The following is a 27,725-nucleotide window of genomic DNA, read 5'->3' as shown; positions in this document are numbered from 1 at the left end:
TGTTATATGAACTATTCACCTCTGGTTTACATACTGAAAGAAATTTTCACCAATGGGAAGAACAGGTCCATCATCAGATGCCAACTGGGGATGCTTGTTAAACATTGTGTATAAATAGTGCTGGTCCAAGTCCTCATCTGAGCCCTTGGGAAGGGACTGCTATTGAGAGAAAAACCAGAGAGAGACAGAGAGAGAGAGAGAGAGAGAGAGAGAGAGAAAGAGACAGACAGAGAGAGAGACAGAGACAGATAGACAGAGAAAGAGAAAGAGAGAAAGAGACAGAGACAGAGAGACAGAGACAGAGAGACAGAAAGAAAGAAAGAGACAGAGAGGAGACAGAGAGACAGAGACAGAGAGACAGAAAGAAAGAAAGAGACAGAGAGGAGACAGAGAGATAGAAAGAGAGAGACAGGGAGAAAGACAGAAACAAAGAAAGAGAGAGAAATAGAGATAGAGAGACAGAGACAGACACAGAGAGAGACAGAGACAGAGAGAGATAGAGAGAGACAGAGACAGACAGAGCACAGAAACAGAGATAGACAGAGACACATAAACACAGAAACAGAGATAGAGACAGAGATAGAGAAACAGAAGACAGAGACAGAGACAGAGAGATAGAAAGAGAAACAGAGAGAGAGAGAAAGAGAGAGAGAGAGAGAGAGAGAGAAAGAGAGAGAGAGAGAGAGAGAGAGAGAGAGAGAGAGAGAGAGAGAGAGAGAGAGAGAGAGAGAGAGAGAGAGAGAGAGAGAGAGAGAGAGAGAGAGAGAATTCTTTTACCAAATGGTAATCAAGCAGGGCCATGGTGCTCCTTGCTATCTTTAAGAGACAGTAAAGCTACAATAAAGGTTTCACTACCCAGAGGACAACTCCAGTATTGTTTCAGAACCACTTAGTAGAAGATAATTACTCTTTCTCCTTGTAACATGTCTCTTTACACAGAGACAATTCTAATATCTTCTTTGGGGTTGCATCTCGGAAGCAATTTTTTTAAATAAAGTTAAATTGTCTGGATCAAGAAAAATAAAAAAGTCTTGTCAAATTATTTTAATAGGCATTTTGAATAATGACAATTTTGTACAAAAACATTTCTATCAAGGGAATTATGACAAATGAACACTTCTAACAACTTCTTTTTTGGAAGAAGATTGCTTGCTACTGTGCCATATGCATGATTGTGTATGATATATTTAACCCTGACCGCAAGCTGAATCAGAATCATTTGTCTTGCTGATTTTGGTTCAAGAAATAAAGAGTCAAAAAGTGGTTTGTGCTTCAAAAATTAAAGTCATGATACCAAAAAAAGCAAATTTAAAAAAAATTTTTATAGCTTTTTATTGACAGAACATATGCATGGGTAATTTTTCAACATTGACCCTTGCAAACCTTCTGTTCCAACTTTTCCCTCCTTCCTCCCATTGCCTCCCCTAGATGGCAGGTAGATTAATATATGTTAAATATGTTAAAGTATATGTTAAATACAATATATACACATATCTTGCTGTGTGAGAAAGATTGGATCTAGAAAGAAGGCTAAAAAAAAAAAAACCTGAGAAGGAAAACAAAAATGCAAGCAATAACAGAAAGAGTAGAAATGCTATGTGGTGGTCCACACTCATTTCCCATAGTTCTACCTCTGGGTATAGCTGATGCTTTTCATTACTGAACAAATGGAACTGGTTTGGATCATTTCATTGTTGAAGAGGGCCACATCCATCAGAATTGATTATTGTATAGTCTTGTTGTTGCCCTGTACAATGATCTCCTGGTTCTGCTCATTTCACTTAGCATCAGTTCATGTAAGTCTCTCCAGGCCTTTCTGAAATCATCCTGATGGTCAATTCTTACAGAACAATGATATTCCATAACATTCATATACCGTAATTTATTCAGCCATTCTCCAGTTGATGTGCATCCACTCATTTTCCAGTTTCTGGCCATTACAAACAGGGCTGCTACAAACATTCTTGGACATACAGGTCCCTTTTCCTTCTTTAGTATCTCTTTGGGGTATAAGCCCAGTAGAAACACTTCTGGATTAAAGGGTATGCACAGTTTGGTAACTTCTTTTTGAGCATAGTTCCAAATTGTTCTCCAGAATGGTTGGATTCATTCACAATTCCACCAACAATGTATCAGTGTCCCAGTTTTCCCACATTCAGCATTATCTTTTCCTGTTATCTTACCTACTGACAGGTGTGTAGTGGTATCTCACAGTTGTCTTAATTTGCATTTCTCTGATCAATAGTGATTTGGAGCACCTTTTCATATGACTACAAATAGTTTCAATTTCTTCGTCTGAAAATTGTCTGTTCATATCTTTTAACCATTTATCAATTGGAGAATGGCTTGATTTCTTATAAATTTGAGTCAATTCTCTATATATTTTGGAAATGAAGCCTTTATTAGAATCTTTGACTGTAAAAATATTTTCCCAGTTTATTGCTTTTTTGTGGCTATAAAATGCTAATATAATAAAAGCGATCACATTGCCTAAAATCATTTTTAGATTTTATGCTATACTATTCAAGCTACCTAATAATAATCCATTAAATTAGATAAAATAATAATACATTTATTTAGAGGGGGAAAAAGATGTAGAATCTCAAGGTCCAAGTAGAGGTGGGCGTAAAAATAGAGAACAGAATGTTCAGAAGTCAAATTATGTTATAAAGCAGTAATCACCAAAATTATCTGGTGTGCATTTTTTAAAAATTTAAAAATAAATCAATGAAAGATTAACTAGTTAAGAAAGAATCCAAAATAGATGAATTAAATAAATTAGTGTTCAGTGAATCCAAGACCATAAATAACTTGGGGAAAAATCCCCTACATTACAAAAATTTCAGGGAAAAAAAGAAAGCGACTAGTCAAAAATTAATTTTGGAACAATATCTTACATGATATAAAGCTTAAAGACATATGTGACCTGGATATTAAAGATATATATTATATTATCATTTATATACATATATATTATGTATATATATGTGTGTGTGTGTGTGTGTGTGTGTGTGTGTGTGCATATATAAATAAATAATTATAATTTGCTTGGAGGTGGGGGAAAATAAAAGGGGGGAAAAAGAATAAAGTAAAATAAGATGCACAACACAGAACCAAAGAACGATTTATAAGGAAGTAAAGAAAAAATGGACATTCATGAATATAATTTCTTCTATTAACATATATTTTTTCTTGGTCTGGTAATTTGTTGTTATATATTTTGAATCCTCCCTGATGTTCTGCTGGGCACATGACAATGTTCACTTTTGTTTTGTTTTGTATTCCTTTTCTATTTTTCTTCTTTTCTTACTCTGTTTTTTCAAATAAACTTTAAAATATAGAAAAATAGAAAAGTAAAGAAAAAATGAAAGCTAAATATATGTATATGTATATCTACACATAAATTCTAAAAAGATTTATTTAGGAGAAGAGGTACAGACAAAATGAAAAGATACAATAGACACCAGGAGGGGTAAATATGAAATAGAATTGGGAGAGCAGACAGTTAGCAAGAAAAGGAGTTTTAACTATTATGATGGAAAAGACAAGTTCCCTTGTAGAACTCAACAATTAACCAGGAGAAAAGGAACACCCTCATGAGATTGAAATATATTTTTAGCTGAAAAGCTAAATTCACAGAGGAGTTTAGCATCCTAAAAGAGTTAGTTAGCTATAAGAAAGAGAAAGACACTATAAAGTATGGTGGGGAGATAACAAGAGAGAGACCATGTGGAATAGGGAAGGGGGAGGAGAAATACATCATGAGTCAGAATGTCATGGCGGGCTATACCCCAAAACATAGTAAGGTGGATCTGCCCATGACCTCCACAGAAGGTGGGACTATGAAGCTAAACTGATACCCATAAATGCCCTTCCCTGTCTGCCTTAGGGAGCACTTCATTAATACTTCAGTCCCTTTCTGCCAACCACACCCAGTTTCTCAAGGCCTCATGAATATTCCTTTCAGTCTATCAATCTCCAATAATTTTTTGATCAAATAATGAATTTTTATCCCCAAACTTAAGTCTTTATACTTGTCAAATGCAAGGTTATTATATTTATGCAAATTTTATGTCTACTCTGTTCCATTGATCTTTCTATTTCTTAGCCACTATCAGATAATTTTGTTAATTTAATGTAATTTAAATCTGGAATTGCTAAACCTCTTTCCTTCAGATTTTTTCATTAGTTTATTTTCATGTGCAATCATCCTTTTTAAAATTATACTACATTAGGGAAATGTTTGTTTTATTCTACAAATTAAAAAATAATAATAACTACTACTAGCATTGCTTTAGGCTTTTAAAGTATTTTATATGTGTGTCTTATGCAGTTGAATATAAGCTGACTTTGCCTGATCAAATTACCTGAATAAAAACAAGAAGTTAAAAGAAGTATTCTTGAAACTAGTTTTAAAAAAAAAAGAAAGGAGCCTCCATCCAGAGTAAATGTTACCACTTTCTAGTCTCCCTCACCTTCTCTAAGTACTTTTAGTTGTTATGCAAAGCAACTTTTGTGACAGCTTTCCAAAGCTGTATTTCTTGTGAGATTCTCTTCTGGTTATTGTGAATTTAATATTGCCACTGCCCATTTCCAGTCTTCTTAAGCACTCTAGGATTTTCAAGGTGCATGGACCTCAGATTGTAATTCCTTTGCTACCTCATATTTGAAGTTAGCTTCTTGTGTGTTTTAGAGACTCAGAGATTTACCTTCCTTATATAGTCGCAGAGAAACAGTTAATATTCAGAGAACCTCTGTAGAATTCCTTTGTGACCTAGGGCTTTCCCCTTCACAATTTACTTTGTTTCAATTTTGGTTATTTTTTTATTAAAGCTTTTTATTTGCAAAACATATGCATGGGTAATTTTTCCAACATTGACCCTGGCAAAACCTTTTGTTCCAAATTTTCCCCTCCTTTTCCCCACCCCCTCCCCTAGCTGGCAGGTAGTTCAATACATATTATATATGTTGAAATCCATGTTAGATCCAATATATGTATACATATTTATACAGTTATCTTGCTGCACAAGAAAAATCAGATCAAGAAGGAAGGAAAAGAAAAACTGAGAAAGAAAACAAAATGCAAGCAAACAACTAAATAGAGAGAGTGAGAATGCTAAGTTGTGATCCACAATCAGCTCCCAAGGTCCTCTCTCTGGGTGTAGATGTCTTTCTTCATCACTGAACAATTGAAACTAGTTTGAATCCTCTCATTGTTGAAGAGAGCCATGTCCATCAGAATTGATCATTGAATAGTCTTGCTGTTACTGTGTATAATGATCTCCTGGTCCTGCTCATTTCACTTAGTATCAGTTCATATGAGTCTCTCCGGTCCTCTCTGTATTCATCCTGCTGGTCATTCCTTATAGAACAATATTCCATAACGTTTATATACCACAATTTACCCAGCCTTTCTCCAATTGATGGGCATCCACTCAGTTTCCAGCTTCTAGCCACTACAAACAGGGCTGCCACAAACATTTTGGCACATACAGGTCCCTTTCCCTTCTTTAGTCTCTTTGGGATATAAGCCCAGTAGAAACACTGCTGGATCAAAGGGTATGCACAGTTTGATAACTTTATGAGCATAGTTCCAAATTGCTCTCCAGAATGGCTGGATGTGTTCACAATTCCACCAACAATGTATCAGTGTCCCTGTTTTCCCACATCCCCTCCAACATTCATCATTAACTTTCCCTGTCATTCTAGCCAATCTGACAGGTGTATAGTGGTATCTCAGAGTTGTCTTAATTTGCATTTCTCTGATTAATAATGATTTGGAGCACCTTTTCATATGGCTGCAAATAATTTCAATTTATTCATCTGAAAATTGTCTGTTCATATCCTTTGACCATTTATCAATTGAAGAATGGCTTGGATTCTTATAAATTTGAGTCAATCCCCTATATATTTTGGAAATGAGGCCTTTATCAAATCCTTTGGATGTAAAAATGTTTTCCCACTTTATTGCTTCCCTTCTAATCTTGTCTACATTAGTTTTGTTTGTACAAAAACTTTTTAATATAATCAAAATCATCTATTTTGTGATCAGTAATGATCTCTAGTTCTTCTTTGGTCACAAATTCCTCCTCCACCAGTCTGAGAGGTAAACTATCCTATGTTTTTCTAATTTATTTGTAATCTCATTCTTTACATCTAGATCATGAACCCATTTTGAACTTATCTTGGTGTACAGTGTTCGGTGGGTCTACGCCTATCATTAGTATTGAGCATATGATAGCTGTCTAACAAATGCTTATTGAATGAATTAATATAGTAATTCAACAGTGTTTTGTGTGAGCAATCTATAGAGAGGTGTGCTTTGCAGGTCCAAAAAGACCTTTTTTGAAGGTCTTCATTAATCCCAAGGAACAAAGCTAATATTGTTGAATATTGGAATCCTTTCTCTGCTGGAGCCCAATTCATTTGCTTTGGATCACTTATCATTGATTTTGGTTTCCTTATTGTTTATGTGGTTATGGAAGTCACCTGATGTCAGTTTCAGTTGTGAGTGCCTCTTCCTTAAAATTCCTAAGGATGAGAACATATAAAGATTAAAATAACAATCCTTTACTTCAATGTCAGGAGCCGAGCAATGTTAGAAGGAATTAAAGAAAAAATTACCAGATTTATCAGCTCCACTCACTCCCTTTCCATCCTACCCCAGAATTGATTTGGTCTAGGATTGACTTTTGGATGTCTTCACATTGGAAGGAACAATAGAAAACCTTTTTCTTCTACATGTTTTGTACTTTTGTAAGCTAATTAGACAACAGGTTCTTCTGTTGTGACTTTTATGGAACACAACTATTGTCTGGGTTTTGTTTTTTTTGTGTTTTTTTTTTTTACCAAAACTGGTTATGATAAGTAATTGTATTTTATGGTGTTTTCATGATATGATATTTAACAATGGGGCTAAATGGAACATGGCTATAATGTACAAGACTTAGAGAAAAGTCTTGCCAGCTGACCAAGTTAGTTGTACTAAACAAGATACTGATTTGTTGAACTGATAAACTGATAAAAATCACCCCAAAACAGAAAGTGGGGTTAAAGGTAACTTCAAGCACTGAGTGTATATGTTTAGTGAGTTAATATTAACTTTTCCTCCCACAAAAAGGAGTTTTTTTGTTGTTTTGTTTTTTGCCATTTTTGAACATGGATTGTATGATGAGCGAGAGGGAACATGTTAAAGAGCAACATGCAATGGGAGGATCAAGAAACCTGTTAATTTTGTCATCTCAGCCAATTGGAGAGAATGGGAAAGAGGCCTTTAGCTTCTGGATGAGAAATAAAAGGCTTAATCCCAGTGTAGATCTACCCAGGGATTGTCCCAGGGTGCACCACCCATTTCTTGTAAAAATTGTAAAGAAACCGACTTATTTCATACACTCCTGAGTCCTTTTTATCTTTGCAGCATATTTATAACAGTTTGTATTTTTATTATTATTAGTTTTTAAAGACTGGCTGTCCCTACCTTTTACAGGCTAGAAGTGCAGGTATAATACCCAGCCAGATACTTCTCTGATCAAGTATTTTTCAAGAGCTTTTGAACATTGGGGAAGATACCAATGGTCTAAGATGGAAAAACATACAGAACAGCTGGAAACAGAGTTGAAGGTAGGAGGTTCATGGGACATGGAGGAAAAAAATAGCTGAAGTCAATTCCTGTAATAAAGGCTGGAGGAGAAAACCCCAGTGAGCATAACATGACATGGGCAGCAATATCCCAAACCTGGCCACTGGCAATAAATTCTCTTCAAAATCAAATGAAACAAAGAAAAGTCAGAAAATTTTGTAAAAAGAAACTTCAACTCTTACTGAAGGAAATATAAAGCAAAAACAAATACATGAAAGGGATCTAAAAACCTTAGTATCCTAGGAGTAGAGATGGGTTTTGGACCTTTCTTGTTCATTATACCAATAGTCAGTCTGAAAAAAAATAAAGTGAGGTAAATACATTCAAATTGAACTTACTGTGTCTGTAGATTTTATTCTTTTGTAATGGATACAAGAAGTTATCTAAGAAAAAATAATGGCAAGGCAAAATAAATCCATTTCTCTTACTCATCCTTTTAGATTCATGATGACATTGGCAGTTTATAGTGGGGAAAATAGTAATGGTCTCAGATGGAAAGGGATACAGAATAGCATGTGGAGAGAATCAAGTAAAAATTCTAGAAATGCAGTTGAAGGGAGGAGATTCAGGGATGTAGAGAAAATAAATATCTATGGTCAATTTCTATAATTAAGGCTGGAGCAGAAAACCCCAGTGAGCATAACATCTTGAGCAGGAGTATCCTAGACCTGTACCCCTGGCAACAAATTCTCTTCTCTTATATGTGGTATATAGTTATAACCACCACATTTTTAAAAAAACCCAGAACATTCAGGGGTTGAAATGTCCTCAATTCTTCACACGAGTCCTCCCAACTTTAATGCATCATCCAGGACAAATATCCCCTTGGAGCCATCAGTGGACTCTGTTCAAGGTGCTCTACTATCTTTCAAAGATATCTTTGGCAGGTACTATTATTCATGAATACAAATACCATTGGAGCTCATCTGGAAAAAAGTGTAGGAAAATTGAACATCAAAGCTATTTGGATATAAAATGATCATCATAATTCAAGAGTTACTGTGGATATGGAAAGGTCACTTTAGAATTTTTCTGGAGAAGTTAGAACATCCTATTCAATGATAAGAATTTACCTCCTGTAATGTTCTGGTTGGTTTTCTGGAGGTCTTGGAGCAGCCTTCATATCAGCAAAGTAATCACCACAAGAATAGCCAGATTTAAAGTCAAAATTCTTTATTTTCTCTTTCACAGTCTAGTTTTCTTGCCTGGGGCCCAGCTAGCTTACTTATGGCCTTCAGACCGACCTTGGTCTCAGTGCAGGGAGCAGGAGGGCATGACAGCCACCATGAGGCTGATGAAGATGGAATGAATGTCTCTCCTTGGCTCAGAGAATTTGAGCTCCCGCCTCCAGTGCTCTGTCTTCTCTGGCTCTGTCTCCAAGCCTCTTGGTCCTCCAGGAGAGTCACCAGGAGCCTGACTGAAGATGGAATGAATCTTGTCCAGTCCTTGCTGGCTGTTATATACTCTATTATAATTACTTTATCATAGGTGTGAATCTTGTGGAATTATATTAAGTACTAAGTACATGTACTGAACTAGAGAACTATTAATCACCATGCTTAACTAGTTAGCCATTGTATTATCAATTCCACTTAGCACCTTATAAGAATCCTTGTTTCAAGTACAGAGTTCTGGACCATAACATCTCCCAATTTCTTTTGTTTTAGAACATAAGTGGTCATACGCCCCCTGACTTCTCAGGGAGTTGAGAACCCCCAAAAGGAAGTGATCACATCTTCCCTGACTTCTCAGAAAAAGGAATGAAAACACCAAAAAAGGAGGTGATCACACCCTCCCTGAGATCTCAGGAAGGGAGATGAAAACACCAAAGGGAAATGGGTAATCAAACCAAATTAATGGATTTCTAAAGGGTCTCACTTGAAACAGGTATACATAAATCCATCAACATGGGAGGTATTGCATAACAAACAACATGAACCAACATGAGGAATTATACATGTCCATAAGTTCTAGAAATAGTCCAAAACTAATCTATTGTTCATCACTTCATATGTCAGGGAATGCAATGATTCCTGCAGATTTTGAAGTTCTGCAACAGTCTTATCAACAATTTTTTATCTCAGGGAATCCAATGATCCCTGCTGCTTTTAAAGTCCTGCCACAATCTCATTATCAGCTATGCTCTTTCAGTGTCATGCGCCTCTCAAGTCCTTGTTGCATTCTGGACAAGGTTTTGAGTCTTGTTCTTTCACCCTGTCTTCTCACTCTATCTCTTTGCCTACATTAAGTTCTCAGGTGCCTACTTTACCACATTGAAAGCATTGACCAGTTTCTCTGGAAGTCCCTTGCCAAGAGGGAGCCTGTCTTCCCATGTTCTGCATCATAGCCTGGGTATAAAAGTTATTTGTGCCCACTGTGGCACAGCATTTTATGATCTCCTCTAAAGGAGCATCTTTGTGTAGTCCCCATATAATTATTTTACAAACTTCATTAGCATTTTCTTTAGCAAATTGTTTGATCACTATTCCTGTAGCTGCATTTTCTCCAATCATTCATGTGACAGCTGTTTGCAGACATCCCACAAAATCAGCAAAGGGTTCATTTGGATCTTTGCTCTATTTTCGTGAAGGCTTCCCCTCTATCTTTTTTCCTGGGAGGGAGTTCCATGTTTTGATAGCAGCAGCAGTAATTTGCTCATATGATATCAAAGGTTAATTAATCTGCGCTAAAGTATCTGCATACTGACCTATACTTGCTAGTTGATCAAAGGTGACTGGCATATTAACTCGTTTGCCTATTTCATTAGTCTTGTATTCTATATAGTCCACTATACTCTGAAAGCTACAAGTTTTGTCCAGGTTCTAAACATGTCCTTGCTATAGATTTCCAATCACTAAGGGTTAAAATTTCATAAGCCAAACTTTCTAATACTATCTTAACATAAGACAATGTAGCCCCATAAAGAGTGCAACCCTCTTTCAAATCCTTCTCCTGGCTTGACCTGAAGAATAAAATCCTTCAATCACAGGGTATGCTTCTATTAAATTAGATATATCCTGTCCTTCGTTTTTTGGTTTAACCAGTAACTTTTGTAATCTTGTCATAGGCTGCTTCATAGGTGATGCTGATTGTGTCACAGCTTCTCCCCTTCTTGTTCTCCATTCACCCATGAAGGGTTAATTGAGGGGAGTGTGTCAATGGTTGGGGAATGCCCTAATGGCTCCTGCTATGAAGTACCACACTCCTTAATTTCATCAGCTTCATATTTAACTCCATTCTTGTCTAATTCTTCATGCTTTTCACCTAGTTTGTCAGTATCCTCCCTCCCCCCCCCCCCGTTCATTCTTCTTTTTTCTTATTCTAACACTTATATAATTCCTTAAAGCCAATTGTATTAAGTTAGATGTATAGAATACTTCTTTAGGAATTGAATCAGGACCATTATCATTGTAATATTCACATAGTTGCTCTCCTGCTAATTTCCACTCGTCTGAATCTAAGACAAGTGGAACCGAGGAGATGTGTATTGTAATGTTTCTAAAAGTTCAATGATCTGCTCGTGTTACAATCAAACCTTAATTTTTTTATTAATTTAACTATGCTTTTGACACATTTTCCTTGAGATGGAAAAGGCTCCTTTCTAAACATTTGTCCCATTTTAACTAAAACACTACTTTAGCCCTTAACAAAATTTCCTTCTTGTCTGTTTTTGTACTCATCCTAATTTCTGGGTTACGGGGACTTTTCCACCAAACTCAGGATTGGAGACTTTTCCACTGAACTCACAATCGTGAACAATGGATCTGGTGACTGCTGATTGTAAATCCTTATCCCCATGTTGGGTGCCAAAATCTAATATTCTGGTTGGTTTTCTGGAGGTCTCCGAAGCAGCCTTCTTTTCAGCAGATTAATCACCACAAGAATAGCCAGGTGCTAAAGTCCAAAGTCCAAATTCTTTAATGTCTCCTCACCTGGGGCCCTGTTAGCTTTCTTGAGGCCCTTGAGATGGGCCTTGGTCTCAGTGGGGAGAGCAGAAGGACAGGCCAGCCACCACAATGGTGTGAGATGGAGTGAATCTTTCTGAGTCCAAGGGCTTGTGCTTCAACCTCCAGCCACCACAAAGGTGAACAATGGAATGAATCTTCTCTGAGTCTGTTCCAGCTTATATGCTCAATTACAGTTTAATCCATTCATCATACTGAGTATAACCCAATTATTATATCCACTAGGGAACTATTATTTGTTGTAAGATTAAAACAATCATACTGAACTAGAGATTTATCAATCACCATGCTAAACTAGATCACCATTGTATTATCAATTCCACTGATTTAACATTTTGTAAGAATCCTTATTTCCAGTACAGAGTTCTGGCCCATAACAACCTTGTCTGCCTCTTTCTGACTCCCCATAAAATCTTAGCTTCCATATCATGAATCATTTAGGAGAATCAAAGGAACCTAGAAAAATTAGAGCCAGACTCAATTCAGATGTCTAATTTTCAAGACATTGTACATTTTACTAGTACTCCAGCAAGGACCTGTACACTTTCTCTCCACTGCACCTGTTGATGGAAATGGAAACCGTTTCAATGGCAACAGCAGAGAGGTCAGAATTTAGAACAGAAATTGCTAAGCATACATGAAAAATAAAGGATATTTGTAAAAATCAAATGGAATAAAGAAAAAGTCTGAACATACTATGAAAAAAAACTTAAGCTCTTACTGAAAGTCAGATAGAGCAAAGGCAGATACCTAAAAGGAACCTAAAAACCTTTGTTAGAAGTCAGGCATTAGAAATGGGCTTTGAGCCTTTCTTGTCCATTACAAAACATCAGTCTCAAGAAAAACAAGATGGGAAGAAAAATAAATTAAACTTAACTCTTTTATTGCTTTCTCCAGGTGATTGTAGATTGAAATAGTTATCTGAGAAAAAAAAAACAACGGAAAGGCAAAATAAGTCCATTTCAGTTATTGACACTTTCAGATTCATGATGACACTAGAAGATTATATTGGGCAAAATACTAATTGTCTGAAATGGAAATGGATCCAGAATAGCATATGGAGAGAGGCAATAAAATCCTAAAAATGGAGACAAAGGAGGCGATGGAGAGGACATGAGAGAAACAAATAGCTGAAGTCAATTGCTAGAATTAAAGCTGGAGGAGAGACAATGAGCCTACCAAGATATAATACTAGAGGATGGGTAGAGTTTTTTGAGAAGGAATATATCAGGCCTGGCCACTGGCAACAAATTCTGTTGTCTGATGTGTGTGTGTATAGGTGGAGCCACAATGCTTAAAAACTCCCAGAATTTCAGGGGTTTCAAATATCCCCTTGGAGCCATCAGTAGACACTGTTCAATGTCCTAAATCATCTTTCAAAGATATATTTGCATGCTACTATTATGAATGAATACAAACAGCAACGGAGGGCATCTGGTAAAAATATAAAGGGACTCACCATTAGTTATTGGAATATAAAATGACCCCCATAACTTAGGAAAGGAATTTTTCTATGCTATGTAGAACACCCTTATCAACAATCAGGTTCGACACCTGTGCCTCTTTTTTACTGCAGAGTAATCTTAGTTTCCATATCATTAATCATTTAGGAGTCCAAAGGAACCTAGAGCAATTAGATCCAGGATCAGTTCAGATGTCCAATCTTAAGACACTGTACATTTCACTAGTCCCTTAGCAAGAGCCTCTACACTTCCTGGCTGAGAAATTTCAATGACAATTGCAGAGAGGTCAGGATTTAGAAAAATAATTAGTACATGAAAAATTGAGGCTATTGGTAGAAATCTACTGATATAAAGTCTAAAAATACTATGAAAATCTTCAATTCTTACTGAAGGAGGGATAGAACAAAGGCAAATACCTGAAAGGGACCTAAAGCCTTAGAATCCAAGGAGTACAGCTGCTTTTTGGTTTTTCTTGTCCATTTTAACTAAGTCAGTCTGAAATAAAATAAGTCAAGTTAACTTATCACATAGATTATTTTGCCCTTGCTCTTCAAAACAATCTCTTTCTACCCCTTGAGAAAATCAATTAAAAGACAAATTTAGCTTCTTTCTGTTATTGACCCCTTTGGATTCATGGTGACCCCGGAAGTTTGTATTCTGGAAACTTAGGAGGGTGACATAAGGAAAGTGTTGGAGGTTGATGCTCAGAGTTAAGCTTAGAACAGAAAATCCCAGTGGGATTTTCTACAGATGCAAAACAAGAAAGTAAGTGGGGCCTTGTGAGAGGGTCCTGCTCAGTGACAAGTGAAATTGTCTGACATTCAGTATGTGGTTGTTGTCACTGTACTAAAAAGAAAAAAAAAAGTTTCAGGGATTGAAATTTCCCTGGATTATTTATAGATCTCCACCCAATCTTAAAGCATGGTGTAGGCTCTAGCCCTAGGAGTGCTCAGTGGATATTCTGGAGATCATTGTCCTGAATCTTTTTTCAAAGACATATCTAATAGGTGCTACTCTGTTGGAATACAGACAAGGAGTGGAGAGCATCAGGGAAAAGCAGAATTGAAGAACCAATCTAGGACATTGCAATAGAATATAGTTATTTTTTTCCCTAAAACTTGACATGGGTCAGAAAAACTAAAATGTGATTTTTTTTCTGAAGCAATTGAGGTTAAGTGCTAGGGTCACACAGCTAGGAAGTATTAAGGGTCTGAGGCCACATTTGAACTCAGGTCCTCCTGATTTCAGGGCTGATGCAACTGTCCACTGTACCACAGCTGACCCAAGATGTGAATTCTTTCTGGACAAGATAGGACATTGAATTAGGAGTCCTAATAAGGAATGGAACTAAGTTTTACTGCCTCTTCCTAACCCCACCCAAAACTTAGTATTTGTATATTTTCACCTTCAGTGAGCATTATTCATTTACATTACAGAAATATAATGAAATGAAAGATAAGTTCACTCCAGATGTTCAGTTCCTAAGCCATCATAACATGTGTTAGTCCCTCAGCAGAGACCTAGATGCATTCACTCACTACTGGTTTTGAGAAGTACAGGAGCGAGGTATGATATTTGAGACATTTTAACAGTAAAAAAGGAGATGCTGGGATTTAGAATAAAAATGGGCAGGAAAGAGGAAAAATAAAAGACTATTTGTACAAATCAAAAGTAAGAAAGAAAACTCCTGGAAATACTAGGAAAGGATTTGAATTCCTACTGTGGAATTAATAGGGAAAAGTAAGCCAAGTGAAAGAGACCTAAAAATATTTGAATCTAAAGACTAGAGGTGAGTCTTAACCTTTTCTGGTCAATTATTCACTAGGTTAGTCTGAAAAGACATTTAGGAGTGACAAGAAAGTCAAGTTTACTTACCAGTGAGCTGAAAATTGTCCATAAAAAAGCCATAATATGCTGAAAAACAATTCAGAGAGAAAATGAGCCTACTGAGATCATTAAACCTGCTCATGGTGACACTGAGAAACCTCCCAGAGAAACAAGAACTTCTGGTCTAAGGTTGAAAAGTATCCAGAATGTCACCAACAAGAAAATTCTGGAAAGCATATAGCTGATAAGGCTCATGGGTGGCAAGCAGCATTTTTAAGGCCTCACTTCTGAGTCTGGGCTGAAGGGAAACAGCAGTGATCATGCAAAGATATCAAAAGTCAGAGTTTGTGTACCCCTGTGAGGAGCATCATTATGTACCACATTTCTAGTACAGTTGCACCCATGACCCTTAGAAAAACCAGATTGACATTTTGCTTTCTAATAGAAAGAAGTCCATCCCACCCTAAAGCAAGGTCTTCCCCTGGGATTGTCAGGGGATATGCTAGAATAAAATATCCTGAACCTTCTTTCTAAGGACTATCTGGCAATTGGTTTTCTGTATGCATGTGGACAACAGTGGAAGCAATCAGCAAAAAGTGTGGTTGGAAAAAACTATTAAGGACATCACAATACAGAATAATCATTTATTATGTATAACCTATGTATCTAGAAAGCTACATTTTGGAATCTTTATGGATAGTATAAGGTTCATGCATCCTAACTATGGATGAAACAAGAATTTATTACTCCATGGAAATCCAGAAAAACTTGACTGTTTCTGAACCTTCTCAATCCTCATGCTCTATTCAGTGATAAAGTGTTCAGACAGAGAGACATGAATCAGATCAGTCCAGACAGCCAATTCCCATGGGGATTGAGGTGTAGTCCATGTTCACCTTCTTTCTAATGGACTTTATGGAAGATACAAGTTGGTTATGGAGGCTGAGAGATTTCTTTGGGAACAGTGGAGAGGCTGGAATGGAGACTAGAGACTGGAAGGAATACATGAAACAGAAAGATCTTTTGTAGAACTCAAAGGATGTGCAGAAAAGACCTGGAAATTCTGAAAATGATGTTGGCCCTTACTGAAGGACAGAGAAAGAAAGAGGCAGAAGACTAAAAGAGCCTCAAACCTTAGAACCTAAGGACTAGACATGAACCTTAACTAAGTCTCTCTGTCCTGTCATAAAAATAATGACAAAGAGCAAAAAAATCAATCCATAAATGTTGGAATCCTTACTAACTGCTAAGTAATTAGAGTTGATCTAACCTTACAAGAAGATGTTTTGGCCAGAACCTGAAACAAGGTACTAAGTAGAACTAATTAAGACAAGGCTTGTGTTCACACCTTTACTCATTGGAGTCCACAAGTATGCTAGCTTCACAAAGTACACTTTCTAACTTCAAGAGAGTTCACACCTCCCTTAAAGTCATTGGGCCAGAGAGCACTATGGGAGAAAACCCATAATCCCATTCTCTCAGAAGAGGCATATAAAAGGCCAGCGATGAGGGATCTATGGCAGAATACATTTTTTCCTCTTGGCTGGCTGATCGCACTGGACTCGAGAGGAACGACTCTGGTGCAGAGAACACTTTTGACGGATTTCAGTGGAGCTACGCCAGAAGCCCTCTCTCTGCGGCAAGTTGGTGGCTGGGCTCCCCAGAAGGAGATAAGAGAGACCTTCCATCTCTGTCTTGGTTGGAGGCAGAAGAAAGCAGAGGCAGAGGCTGAAGAACAGAACCTTTGGATTTGGAGACATCCGAAGGGCTCTAAGCCTCTAAACCGGCTGTGCTTTGAGAAGAACAAACTCCAACATTTGAACTCTAACACATAAAAGTCAAATTAACTTTCTTGATTTATAAGAACCTTACTGTTAAAATTTCCTGCCAAAAAATAAAAAGACAATATAAGCTCATTCTTGTCATTTACCTTTCTAGGCTTGGGATCACACCTAGCAGGTTTGGGGTGGGGTCTAGTTGAAGAACTATTACTGCTCTGATATTGAACATATATCCAACATGTGAAGAGAGACAGGGAAATTCTGGACACTGATGAAGAGGTAAAAGATGCAGGGCACATGGGGAAAATGTCTGGACACAAATCTCAGACTGAAGACTGGGGTGGGGGGGGTAATCTAAATGATTCCTGAAAGGTGCTAAGAATGTGATATTCTGCACCTTTGTCAAAGGGAACATGTCAGACCTGGTCAATAGCAAGACGTTCTCTTCTAGGCCATTGAGTAGGTATTTCTCTTCATGACCCTGACAAAAACCAGTAGATTCAGATGCTGAAATGTCCATAGATTTGTGGCAGAAATCCACCTCGATCCCTCTAAAGCCAGGTTGGACAAACATGCCTCTTGAGCTGTTAGGGAACAGGAAGGAATTCATTGTCCTGAGTCTTGTTATGAAGGCTTCTCTAACTTTTGCTCTTTAGATCTAGATCTTAGTTCTAGAGAACTAAGATTGGGGAGATTTCCAGAGAGGACATCTATTGCATTCTAATTATTGACAAGACTGATCTGTCTCCTTCAGACAATCAAAGAATCTTCAACCATTCTAATCTATTTATGTTAATTAATCAGAAGAAAATTGGTTCAAGAATAAAAAAGGACTAAGTTAACTTACCTATTTGATGAGGTATGTTTCAAAAACACATATTTATGTCTGAGGAAAATAATTCAAAGAGAATATAAGTCATTTGTGTCATTGACATGTTTCGGCCTGCTGGCGATGTTGCAGAGTGACAGGGAGCAAAAGAAGGGCTACTGGTCTGGGGATGGGAAAAAGTGCAGAATGGCATCTGGAAAGGCAAAATAATCCCCCTAATTAAATATAAGCTAGAGGACTCAAGTGGTCTGAGAGAATTTCCTGAGGTAAAATCTCAAACATAAAGCAGGAGAGGAAACTCCCTGTGAGCGTGCAACTGTACAATATTGGACAATGGAGGGTCCTGAATTTTGAATACAAAAGGGAATGGAGGGATGAAAAATAGAGGACATCAGTAGAAGTCAAAGGAGAGTAATACAAGACCAAGAAATACTGAGTGGATTGAAGCCCTCTCAGTGGGCCAGCTCTAAAAGAGGAAGAAAAAATCAAGTAGAACTAAAAAATGGGATGTAGATTCCAAGCACTGAAGACTGGAATCTTCAGCTTTTCCTATCCATATATAGAGTACATGAGACTCAAGAAAAATTCTTGAGTGACAAAAGGGATGATTTAACTTATAATTATTTCTGCTGGTCTGAGCTGCTTCTGGGATATTTTGCACTGAGGAAAAAGAAGGTCAGAGAGTTAATACAAACTCATTCCTGTCATTATCTTTTCTAGCTTCATGGAGACAATGGTGAGGCTGTAGGAGAGAAACAAGGAAGAGGATTATGGAGGCTGAAAGCACATCCAAAATGATCTATGGGAGTTTCCTGAGGCCAAAAACTATCTGGCTAAAGAGTGGTCAGAATCAGATAGATGGGGTATGAGAGTTTCCTGAGGCAGATTCCAAAGCCAGAAGACCCAGGACCACTGACCCATTAGAACAGAAGCCCCCAAGGTCAAGGGATCACAAAATCACATTACATGTATTTTATGCCGTTTTCATGATATGATATTTAATAATGGAACAAAGTGGTACATGGCTGTAATCTGGGCTCTTGAAGAAGCTGAGGTGATCATATTTCTTGAGTTAGGGAGTTCTGAGCTGCTATGGGCAATGACGATTGGGTGTCCACCCTAAGTTCAACTTTAATATGGTGAATGAGGAGACATTAGTTTTCTTTAGAAGGGGAGAATGGGTTTAGAAGTAAAACAAGAAGTTCAAAATCTCATATTTGATCAGAGAAGTATCTGGGTGGGTATTGTACCTGCACTTCTAGCCTGTAAAAGGTAGGGAGATCCAGTCTTTAAAAACTACTAATAATAAAAATACAAATTGTTATAAATATGCTGCAAAGATAAAAAGACTCAGGAGTGTATGAAGTAAGCTGGTTTCTTTACAATTCTTACAAGAAATGGTTGGTGTACCCTGGGACAATCTCTGGACAGATCCACACAGGGATTATTAAGCCTTTTATTTCTCATCCAGAAGCTCAAGGCCTCTTTCCCATTCTCTCCAATTGGCTGAGATGACAAAATTTACAGGTTTCTTGGTCCTCCCATTGCATGTTCCTCTTTAACATGTTCCCTCTCCCTTACCATAGAATCCATGTTCAAAAATGGCAAAATAAAAAGACACCTCCTCTTTGGGGCAGGATAAGTTAATATTAATTAACTCACTAAGTATATATATATATATATATATATATATATATATATATATATATATATATATATATATATATATATATATATATATATTCAGTGCTTGCAGTTACCTTTAACCCCATTTCCTGTTTTGGGGTGATTTTTATCAGTTTATCAGTTCAAAAGATCAGTGTCTTATTTCGTACAACTAACTTGGTCAGCTGGCAAGATTTTTCTCTAAGTCTTGTACATTACAGCCATGTTCCATTTTGCCCCATTGTTAAATATCATATCATGAAAACACCATAAAATACAATTATTGTAACCAGTTTTGGTAAAAAAAAAAAATTGTGGTCCATAAAAGTCACAACAGAAGAACCTGTTGTCTAATTAGCCTACAAAAATACAAAACATGTAGAAGAAAAAGGTTTTCTATTGTTCCTTCCAATGTGAAGACATCCAAAAGTCAATCCTAGACCAAATCAACTCTGGGGTAGGATGGAAAGGGAGTGAGTGGAGCTGATAAATCTGGTAATCTTTTCTTTAATTCCTTCTAACATTGCTCGGCTCCTGACATTGAAGTAAAGGATTGTTATTTTAATCTTTATATGTTCTCATCCTTAGGAATTTTAAGGAAGAGGCACTCACAACTGAAACTGACATCAGGTGACTTCCATAACCACATAAACAATAAGGAAACCAAAATCAATGATAAGTGATCCAAAGCAAATGAACTGGGCTCCAGCAGAGAAAAGATTCCGATATTCAACAATATTAGCTTTGTTCCTTTGGGACTAATGAAGACCTTTAAAAGAGGTCTCTCTGGACCTCCAAAGCACAAAAGAAACAAACGCCAAAATGCTGCTGATTTTTCTTTTCGCCGCCTTGCTGGCCTTATCAAACTCTGCTGAGCAAAAAAGTCAGCAACAACCTTTTGGTAAGTCTAAAAACGATAAAATATTGGGGGGAAGTTTGCTTTTGGGGTAACCTGACTACAATGTAATAGACTGACCATAACCTGACTCAGGTGCTTTTTTTTTTTTATCAACAGAGCTGACAAAGAACAAAAGTTAAGTGTGGAAGAGCTCTTTCTACACCTAAAATTTTATAGACACATAGAATGTTTAGTAAAAACTGGAAGAACCTTGTATATACTAAAATCTAAATCTCTCATGTTAATATTTTTTATTTATGGTTCCCAAACCAACCTGGATAGCTTCCTTGGCTTCATCTTTAGCAGAAACCTTTTTCTGCTTCCCTTCCTTATTCCCTACTGCTTATTATACCTTCCCTGTGCTATTATCTTCTATTTGCATTTTGTACATCTTCTATGTATAATATGTTGCCTCTTATCTTCCCCACTAGAATATGAACTTCTTGGGGGCAGGAACTATGCTTTGCCTTTCTTTGTATCCCCAGCAATTGACACAATTACTGATACATAGTAAAAGCTTTAAAACACTTGTTATTATTTAACAGATAGTATAGTACTAATGCATGCAGGCTAGCAATTACTAGTTCCAAAAGATGTGTTTGGGATTCAGAATGAGATTAAGGAGAGTAATTGGTACCAAATGTTGGGCTTTAATCATATGAAAAATTCACAATGGCCATTTTCTTTGGCAAAAGGCAGGTTTATTTAGGAGAAGAGATTTCAGACAAAATGAAGGGGTAAAATAGACACCAGAAGTAGTAAATATGAATAGTATCAGGAGAGCATCTAGTTAGCCAGGAAAGGGATTTGAACAATTAACAATAGAAAGGACACTTTCCCTAGAGGAACTCACAATTAAACAGGAGAAAGGAAATATTCCATATGAGGTGGGAGTATGCCCTTAGCTGTCAGGCTAAATCCTAAAAGATATTTAGCACCCTCAAAGAATTAGCTTTAAGAAGTGTTGTGTCCTACTTTCTAGAGCTCCCAAGTTGGAGTGACAAAATATATTGTGCTTTCTAGAGCCCCCCCATGCTGGGGTGAAAAAATACACCATTTAAGAGGAGGAGTGATGAGGCAAGACTCCTGAGGATGGTTAAAATATGGAGTCTATTTATTCCAAGGTCTTCCCCCTTTTTATACCCTAATATGCATATGCTAAGTATATACTGTGCACATGGGACCACATAAACAACTTACTATTGTATATAGTTTGCCACCTGCTATCACTCTGCTTCAATCATAAGACAGGTTGTCACCGCCCCCGATTTCTCAGGAAGGCTGAGAGCCCTTAGGGGAGATAGAGAGCCGAACCAGACATTGTCAGCAGGTTCCCTCTGGGCTGAAGGATCTTACACCTCACCCAGAGTTCCCCCCACTGTCTGGGATCCTCTACAAAGAAGGACAAAGATACCATGAGGTAGAACCCATAGCAGGCTTTGGAAGGCTTACCCTAAAAGGGATTCAACAAAGATAGCATGGGTCATGGGCAGATTTATAGAGGAAATTTAACCTCAGCAGTTTAACATAATTTGGATTTCTGACTGGATACTGCAAGATAGGGTAGGGCTACCCAAGACTACCACAGAGGGTGGGACTATAAGGTTAAACGGATCCCCATCAGTGCCCTTCCTTGCTTGCCTCAGGGAGTGATTTTATCAGTATTTCAGGTTTTTTCTGCCAACCCCACCTAGTAATTCAGGACCTCCTCAGAACTATTACTTAATTTTTGGTGATTCTTAAAATTAAGTAACAAGAAGAGTCTGGAAATTGACATTCTTTGCCTCCATATTCTTGTCTCTCACTAACATATCCATTCTTACATTCTGGCATCACCCAACTGAAATGACTCTCTCTAAAGTTACCAAAAGTTGAGCTCTTAATTGACAAGTCCAACAACTTCTTAATCATTATCTTTCTTGATCTCTCTATAGCATATGACACTGTTGACCTCTCACTTCTTTTAACCACTTTCTGATCTCTGGGTTTTCATGACATCTCTCCAGGTTCTCCTCCCACCTACTCCAGATATCCCCCAGTTTCCTTTGTTGTATTATCATCAATATCCCAGCCCTTACTGTGGAAGACATAAAGTGAAATCTTATAGAGACAGATGAGAAGATCAAAAAAGCTAGTCTTTCCTCTTTGACCCTACTTAGAGTTATGAGCCAGTTACATTTTCTTCAAATTGTGGTCAGAGAATATAGACTGAGTGGCTGAGAACAAAGGTAAATTTTCCTCTTTGCAACTTCTATTTATTATTCTTAGTTCTATCACTCAGGGCCAAAAAGAATTAGTTTAACCTTATTTCCACAAGATAGACCTTCAAATACATGAAGATATAATTTCACTGTTTTTCTTTTCTCCAAATTATACAAACTGGGTTTTTTTTGTTGTTTTTTTAATTAGGTAGGCGTTAATAAAAACATACTAAAGATTTTTCACCATTTTGGTTAACTTTTTTTTTGTATTTTCATGATCTAATATAGTGCTTGGCATATAGAAATCAATTAATAAACTCTAATTGATATGACTTGGTTGCCCTTTCATAGATTCTGTCCCCTAAACTGAAGGACCTAAACCTCAATACAGTGTTGCAAATGTGATGTGACTGAAGCAGGGTATAGCTGAAACATCAACTCCTTATTATAAGAAATCATTGAGCTCAATGCTGTCCAATATTGCATTGGTGTTTTGTTTTGTTTTGGTTTTGAATGCCGATTTACACTACAAACTAATGTGGTATTTGCAGTTCATGGAAACTCCAGAATCTGTTTTCATATAAATTATTTAGACATGCTTCTCTCATCTTGTACATATGAAGTCACTTTTTTCGCTCAGACTCAACATGCTATTAAATTTCATCATGTTAAATTCAGCCCAATATTCTAGCCTATTGATCTATTTTGGATATTGACTCCATATTCCAATGTCTTATCTATTGTTCCTGGGCTAATGTAATATCCAGATTTGATAAGCAGATTATCTTGTTTGCCTGTGACATTGTATTGACAGAATTGAGCCCCAAACATGCAGTACCTCTTAATGAGACAGTCACTCAAAAGGATTCTGTTGAATTATCCAAATGTGAAAAGATAAGTGAGTGAAGAATGGCTGATGTCTAGACTATGCTATGCAGTTAGATGGGCAACTCAAAGAGCAATGTTGGATCAGAACTGCAAATGGACAATAAATTTAGTCCAGAATTAAATAGAAGAAAAGAGCAGCCTGGATTGTGTTTCAGATATTGTGTAGTAACTTTAATGATCCCAATTTTTTTGCCTAATCAAAAGCCCATTTTCAAAAACATCAGTATCCTTCTGGTGATGTTCTATGGTCATGTTGTGAAATATCACAATCTCTATCCAGGAAAATGAAATACAAACACACAAACCCATTTAAAAAATATGTTCTTATATAATAAGAATAGAATCCTTAATAGTAATTAGAAAGACATGAGGCAAAAAACTATTCTTGAAAGGAGAATAGCATTTGATTTACATTTTATGTTCTCAATCCCACTTTCCATACAATCATCTGAAATGAAGGAAGACACAGGCGAAAGCCTTTTGGCGAGAACCAAAATATATCCTCTGGCCTATTATAATTCTGCATTCTTAGGAAAGAAAAGACAGAGGAGCAAAACCCAAAATTCTGCTCTGCTATTTAGGCAGAAGTTAGGGGGATGAACCAGAGCCTTCAGAAGACCTGAGCATTTAGCTCTGTATATTATTTCAGCTCTAGGAAGGTATTTCTTCCTACCTCCCTCTTTTCCTAGTCTTCCATTGAAAGTTAGAGGCAACATATTTTTTTTTGCTCTGGAATCTTTGATAGCTCTGAAAGTCAGGGATGGTACTGCTTTTTTTCAAAGAGTCAGTTTTGAAGCCTTTATTTTTCTTTATTTATTTTTGTCTTCGTCCTTTAAATAAATGGAAAAGTCACTTGTATCCAGTCAACACTTTGAATTAAAGTGATCCTTAGCCTTTAAATAAATACTCCTGTCAACACCTCTCATTAGGGTCTACTTTCTGACTGGAGCCAAGAAGAGAAAAGATGAGGTGTTGTAAACATTTAATGCATTTAAAATGTTATTCAGAGAAGAGGTTCATAGGTCTATTAGATTGAGAAAAGTTTCCAAGAAAAGACTTATTATTCCTTTAAACTGTTATCTCTAGGGGAGAAGTCTGAAAAATTTATCTTACTCTCCTTTACTCTGCAGATGAAAATCCTGGTCTGTGTCCTCCCCGTGAATTCCCAGGTTCCAAATATCCTTCAACTATGAAAAAATCTTCCAATTCTGATTTCTTATTCTGCAAATCACAATGTAATAAAGATGTTGATTGCAACTTTTCAATGAAATGTTGCCCAATGGGTAATAAATGCAAGCAGTGTGTGCCACCCATAATGTTCTAATTATCTCAGTCTTTTGGAAAGTAGTAAGCACAAGTAAGTATCAACAATGGGGGCCACTTCAATTCTTACCACATTTTTACATGAATTCTCTGCTTTTCATGTTTTGTGTTATTTGTCCCAGGCTCATATTTCCTTTCTAGTTAATTTCTTTTCTTTTTAAAAGCAAAGGAATATTTACTTTAAAGGTATAGAGAGAACAAATATGCCCTTTCCTAGATTCTGTCCCCCTAAACTGTAGGACCTAAACCTCAATACAATGTTTCTCAGGGCTTCCTTCTAACATCTGGCCAGGAATTCTGTCTTCAAAGTTCCCACAGCTTGATTCTGATTCTGGAAATTGTACCACCTGTGCGTGGAGTAGAAAAGGAGAAATGAAAGAAAGTAGAATAAATTCCCAACTCCATTCTCGGAGCCACAAGGTAAAAGTGAGAAGGTGGAAGGTAGTCTTTCCCTTCCCCCAGTTAAATTCATGATATCTATGCTATGGTGAATAGGCCCTGCATTCCTGGTTGTCAAAGACAAAAAACTATAGTTTACATTCTCATATACAGCCTTTTTGTATGTGTTGTGGGCCCTTTGGCAATCTGAAGCTTTTATACTACTCAAAAATAGTGTTTTGAAATTAAAATACATAATTACAAAAGAAACAATATATCAAAATACAGTTACTAAAATATTTTTTAAAAAACAACTTCACAGACTAAGACATATTTTTATATTTTTACTCCCACTTCATCTTATTTTCACATTTACTCTCATATTTACAGAGAGCGAGACATTTTCATTTTCTTAGTGTTTTTTTCCCCATTTTATCCAGACTCCTTCCTCAAACTGATATGATTTCTTTCCTTTTAAGAAGCAATAGTAGATAGACTTAGCAGCCTTAAACTGTTAGTATTTTTTGGTTCTGACTTTTGGCTTTTGTTTCAGATGCTGGATGAAGATATGGGACCAAAAAGGGGGAACCATAGAATTTCTTTCCAGACATTGCTATTTTTCAAATTTCTGTTCTCATCAATTTTAATCAACGAAAACTTCACACTATTAAACCAGCATCTGTTAGCAAGTCTTTGGTTTCTTTTTTTTGATGTTAATATTTCTGAATCCTCTGTTGGTCTTTTGAACAAACTTCTGGACAAATGGATAATTGACTTTGTAAGAGATCTGGGCAATAATGAATTAGTGGGAAAACCCTCAGCTTATCCAGAAGATTACCTAGACCTTCCAGAATTGGCCTATTTTATGAGACCTACTAGATAATTCAGATTATGATCTGAGTGATTTGAAAGATTGCACTATCTGCCTTTAGATAATAGTTGAGAGTTTATCTTGGTCTTCCTGGCTCCTGGGTTTTGGGTTATCTTGTGATATGATTTAATTTGGTTTAATATTTTCTTGTATATTGTACTTACCTCCTAATTCTTGTCAGTGAGAAAATAGTATACTTCAACAAACATATATTATATACCTATTATGTATAAGTGCTGAGCCAGGTGCTAGATGCACAAACACAAGAACAAATTTAATAGGTAGAGGGGACACTTCCTAGGTTGACCTGGACTTTTTGTTCAATCTCCTTACTATATGTTTATCATACAATGAACACTACTTAATACTATGGAATATCAGCCACTGCTTCCATAACCTTCTGCAGATCTTTTAAGAACTCTTTGGGATCCAGATTTTCATGTTAATATAGGATAGTGATCCCTGAAACGAGAGGTTTTTTTTTTAAATAAAAAGCTTTATTTTCAAAACATATGCACAGATAATTTGACAACATTGACCGTTGCATAGCCTTCTGTTTCAGATTTTTTCTTCTTTCTCCCCACCCCCTCCCTTAGATGACAAGCAATCCAATATATTTTAAATATGTTAAAATATATATTAAATCCAATATGCATAAACATATTTAGATAATTCTCTTGCTGCACAAGAGAAATCAGATCAAAAAAAGAAAGTAAATGAGTAAAACAAAATGCAAGCGAACAACAACAAAGAAATGTTGTGGTCCACATTCAGTTCCTACAGTCCTCTGTCTCTGGGTATAGATGACTCTCTTTATCACTGAACAATTAGAATTGGTTTGAATCATCTCATTGTGGAAGAGAACCACGTCCATCAGAATTGATCCTCATATAGTCCTGTTGTTGCCATGTATAATGATTTCTTGATTCTGTTCATTTCATTTAGCATCAGTTCATGTAAGTCTCTCCAGGCCTCTCTGAAATCATCCTGTTGGTTGTTTCTTACAGAACAATAATATTCCATAACATTCATATATCATAATTTATTCAGCCATTCTCCAATTAATGGGCATCCACTCAGTTTCCAGTTTCTTGCCACTACAAAGAGGGCTGCCACAAACATTTTTGCATATGTGGGTCCTTTCCCTTCTTTAATATTTCTTAGGAATATAAGCCCAGTAGAAACACTGCTGGATCAAAGGATGTGCACAGTTTGATAACTTTTTGAGCATAGTTCCAAATTATTCTCCATAATAGTTGGATCCATTCACAGTTCCACCAACAATGTATCAGTGTCCCAGTTTTCCCACACACGCTCCAATATTCATCATTATATTTTCCTGTCATCTTAGCCAATCTGAGAGGGGTGTAGTGGTATCTCAGAGTTATCTTAATTTGCATTTCTCTGATCAATAGTGATTTGGAGCAAGCACCTTTTCATATCACTAGAAATGGTTTTAATTTCTTCATCTGAAAATTGTCTGTTCATATCTTTTGATGATTTATCAGTTGGAGAATGGCTTGAATTCTTATAAATTTGAGTCAATTCTCTATATATTTTAGAAATGAGGCCTTTATGAAAACCCTTGAATGTAAAAAATTTTTCCCCAGTTTGTTTAGAACTTGATTAGAAGAAATCTTGTCTGCATTGGTTTTGTTCATACAAAAACTTTTTAACTTAATATAATCAAAAGTATCCATTTTGTATTCAATAATATATTCCGGTTCTTCTTTGGTCACAATTGCACAAAATTGTGCCCAAGGATGAAATGGGGCTAGGCCAGGCGCAGACTCAGATGGGTAGACAGCGAGAGCACAGAAAACAGCTCACAATGAGCAGACCAGCAGAGGTGGGGTGTGATCTTCACAGGCTGAAAATCTGTGGAGAGAACTCTACTGGGCGCAAGCAAAAAAAGACCTTTTCTGGTGAATTTTGAGATTATTTTCTTCTGGTAATGTGTTATACTCCCAATATTCGTGGGTTTTGGCAGTCAAGCA

The 27,725-nt window shown here is 36.7% G+C and overlaps 1 long non-coding RNA gene across 1 annotated transcript in view; it reads left to right on the top strand.

Moving 5' to 3' along the window:
- Positions 1-25,546, top strand: part of LOC127563939 (uncharacterized) — a 53,119-nt gene extending 27,573 nt beyond the window's left edge. The window contains exons 2-4 of the long non-coding RNA XR_007954151.1: positions 19,758-20,070; positions 24,287-24,513; positions 25,411-25,546. This is a non-coding gene — a long non-coding RNA (uncharacterized LOC127563939). The remainder of the gene's footprint in view (positions 1-19,757; positions 20,071-24,286; positions 24,514-25,410) is intronic.
- The last annotated feature ends 2,179 nt before the right edge of the window (positions 25,547-27,725 follow it).

The sequence above is a fragment of the Antechinus flavipes genome, chromosome 5 (assembly GCF_016432865.1).
Source record: "Antechinus flavipes isolate AdamAnt ecotype Samford, QLD, Australia chromosome 5, AdamAnt_v2, whole genome shotgun sequence".
In the NCBI taxonomy this organism is placed as follows: domain Eukaryota; kingdom Metazoa; phylum Chordata; class Mammalia; order Dasyuromorphia; family Dasyuridae; genus Antechinus; species Antechinus flavipes.
The sequence above is the reverse complement of the archived record's forward strand: the minus strand, read 5'-3'. Positions and strand labels throughout refer to the sequence as shown.